This window comes from Abrus precatorius, unplaced genomic scaffold (genome assembly GCF_003935025.1).
Source record: "Abrus precatorius isolate BTA unplaced genomic scaffold, Abrus_2018 Scaffold2, whole genome shotgun sequence".
Taxonomy (NCBI): domain Eukaryota; kingdom Viridiplantae; phylum Streptophyta; class Magnoliopsida; order Fabales; family Fabaceae; genus Abrus; species Abrus precatorius.
This window is the reverse complement of record NW_020874362.1, coordinates 13,370,408-13,373,935: the sequence shown is the minus strand read 5'-3', so window position 1 is coordinate 13,373,935 and position 3,528 is coordinate 13,370,408. Positions and strand designations below refer to the sequence as shown.

The following is a 3,528-nucleotide window of genomic DNA, read 5'->3' as shown; positions in this document are numbered from 1 at the left end:
CATATCAATTTTTTCAAAGAATTTATTCAAATTACAAGCTATAGTTTTTGTGGAAGTCTAACGCTAAAATTTCTATTTTTGCTATTTTAAATTATTTTCTACGTTTTCTTTTTATAATTAACCATTTTATCCTATATATAATCATGACAACAAATTTCCTTATTAAAATAAAGGGACAAAGGCTCCTTTGACTCAGATTCAATTAATAAGCATATCTCTTTAGATTATGAACAAGTACTCCCCTCCTTACTTATTTTAAGTGTTAGTGATAAGTTTGTAATTTGTCCCTATTTTATAGCCATATATTCATATTTGACCTTTATTTTATTTAAATTTTACACAAATTTATATATTGATTGTGCAGTTTGGTAGAAGGGAGTCAAAAGTCGATTTTTGGTGCATTTTTAGGCCCAAATTAATGAAGATTAAAGTCTCGCAGCAATGAGAATGCCCAAGAAGCACGGGGGGTGCTTCGAGGTAATGCACGGCCGTGCTATTACCTTGTATGACCGTGCTCGTTTGCGGGAAACCCAATCTTGAGAGGTTTAAAGGAGTCTCAAACCCTATAAAAAGGGGGACCAGAGGCATCGTCAGGGGACATTCTTTTGACACCATTTTACATACAACCTTAGTTTTTCAAGATATCTATCATTTTCGTCTCTCTTACATGGGATCCTTGGCATACTCTTGACATAAATTGGAGCTTTGAGCGACCATACTTAAAGACCGAAAATTCATCTCATATTCTAATTTGCTATTTCTCTTCATTATGGATGTGTTTATGATTGTTTTATCTCTTTTTTTTAACATGAGTAACTAAGTCCATAGCTAGGGCTATGAGAACTATCATATATGAATTTATGGGATTTTGATGTTTAAATATAAGTTTGATTTCCGTTCGTGATTAGATTTTACCCTATTAGGCTTCTTTCTTAATCCTGAATAAATTATATCGTCAGGCGACATACCTCGGTTAATTAATAGATCTATAAGATAAAACAAGACAAGGAATTAGGTAAACCAAACCAATGTTCCCCTTCTAATTGTTATTAAATTAACAAGTTCATAGGTGCGTAATGCTTTCTTTAATTGATGTCTTGCATGACCATTGGGAATGTTAATTTAGAGAAAATAATATTAATGTTGCATGACCATTGGGTATTAATAGTATTTGGATGAATGATTGGTAATCACGAGAAAATCAGATTTAGAGTTAAATAGAAAAATAACATAAAGGATTAAATGAGAAAATCCATACGCCTTAGGTTCCTCTCCGATAAGTTTAACTAAGACGTGCATTGTATTCCCTACTCTTAGTTTTATAATTGATTTTATAAATTTTTGTTTTAATTAATCTCGTATCTTTGAAGCTTAAACAATTAAGTTAGGAAATTCTTAGTAATTGGAAAAAAAAAATCTTGTAGGACGATATTTTGAGAATTTAATTTAAGAACCCTTTACTACTTCTCGATTGGTACACTTGCCCTCCGAACAAGTTTTTGCATTGCTTTTTTCAATATTAAGAAAATCTCAAATTTAATTGATTTGAGCAATTTGTGTTTTACTTTATTTTAATTCTGTTTTGTTTATTGTTAAATTCTTTTTTTTATATTTTATAATTTTTATTTTTATTTTATTTTTTTTTTATTTTATTTCATAATTCTTTCTAGTGTATGCTCACTCATTCTAAGTGCTCTACAACTTGTTTATTTGATCCGGAGATTGAAAGAACAGTCCGTAGACAAAGAAAGGAAGTGAGAGAGCAAAGAATGGCAGAGGAAAAAAGATAAATTCAAGATTACATGACACCTACTGCTAGAGGCACTCCTGGAAGTATTGCGGCCCTTAGTGTAGAGGCCAACAACTTTGAACTTAAACCAGCACTCATAACCATGGTGCAAAATTCTATACAGTTTGGGGGCATACTGAACAAAGACCCAATTTACATCTGACAAAGTTCCTCCAATTGACGGACACCATCAAGTACAATGGAGTCTCCAACGATGCTATTCAACTCTACCTTTTCCCCTTCTTAGTATCTAAAAAGGTGAATGCATGGTTTTCTTTACTCCATGCCAATTCCATCATAACCTAGGAGGATCTCACTCAATAATTCTTGGGAAAGTGCTTTCTCCCATCAAGGTCCTCTAAGCTTATGACGGAGATATGTTGCTTCTAACAATATGAAGCAAAATCCTTATTTAAGGCGTGTGAGCGATTCGGGGAACTATTGAGAACATGCCCACATCATGATTTTTCAACTTGGAGGCATATGCAAATCTTTTACAGTGGCCTATCCATCAATAACAGGGCCACGATTGATGTCATAGCAGGAGGATCTATTATAAGGAAAGACCCAGATAACGCATTCAGATTGATAGATGAAATCGCATCTGTCAGCTTTCAGTGGCACACAACTGACTTGTATAACCTTAGAAGAAAGGAAGCCACACCGGTTTATCAAGCAAAGAGCAGCAACCCTCTAATAAGTCAGATGGCAGCCCTCACAAAGCAACTGGAGTACTTAATAAAGGCACAAGATCAACCCACAAAGTCAGTACATAATACAGAGTTTGATCAAGAGGAGGTGAACTTCATGGGTAATAACTACAACGAGGATGGCATAATAGCAACACAAACCCTTAGGGAAACTGCCAAGGAAATCAGAATACGCTCTATTGCCCTCCCCACGTGCAAAGCCAAGGAGAGAAGGTAGAAAGAAAAGAAGCCTCCAAATTTCAATCCAATTTTCAAGAACAGATGATGCAATACGTGCACAACTTTGACAAAAGAATAGCTAAACTTGAGGCTCAGATTGGACAACAAATTGAGAGGAAAGATAAGATGTTTGCAGAAATTAAATTTGAAATGAGGACTCAGTCTTCAAAGCTTGAGTCTTAGTTGGAGCAAATCATGAGTCTCTTCAGCCAGAGAGCATTGGGAACACTACCATCCCAACTAGAACCGAATCCTAAGGAACAAGCAAAGGCTATTACCCTGAGAAGTGGGAAGGAGCCTTATTGGAATGCAAACACATAAGTCATGCACACTTGTGCTCATAGAGGAGCACACCCTTGCATCACCCTGCACGCCCATGCTGTCTGAGGTAGCATGACCGTGCTTAGAACAACATGCCCTTGCAGACAATGAAGGCACGACTATGCTCAACGAAGGCAAGGCCGTGCTTAATGATGAGCAAGGTCGTGCTTACCACCCAGATGAGAACAAAGAAACAAGGGAAGATGCATCAGCTATTGCAAAGCCAAAAGTTCCATTTCCACAACGATTGATAGGTAATCAGAGAGACCCACAGTTCAATACGTTTCTCAAGATCCTCAAAAAGCTCCACATCAATATTCCTTTTGTTGAAGTCATCTCATAGATGCCTAAATATGCTAAGTTTCTTAAGGAGATGCTAAGCAATAAAAAGAAATTGGAAGAATTCGAGACGGTTAGATTGAATGAGGAATGCTCAACAATTCTACTAAAGAAGCTGCCGCCTAAACTTAAGGATCCAGAGAGTTTTAA

The 3,528-nt window shown here is 36.0% G+C and overlaps 1 non-coding gene across 1 annotated transcript; it reads right to left on the bottom strand.

Annotated features, from left to right (window-relative positions):
- Window positions 1–2,149: 2,149 nt before the first annotated feature.
- LOC113860304 lies at window positions 2,150–2,256 on the bottom strand. Its single transcript, XR_003503759.1, has one exon. It is a non-coding gene; the product is annotated as a small nucleolar RNA R71 (small nucleolar RNA).
- Window positions 2,257–3,528: the final 1,272 nt, after the last annotated feature.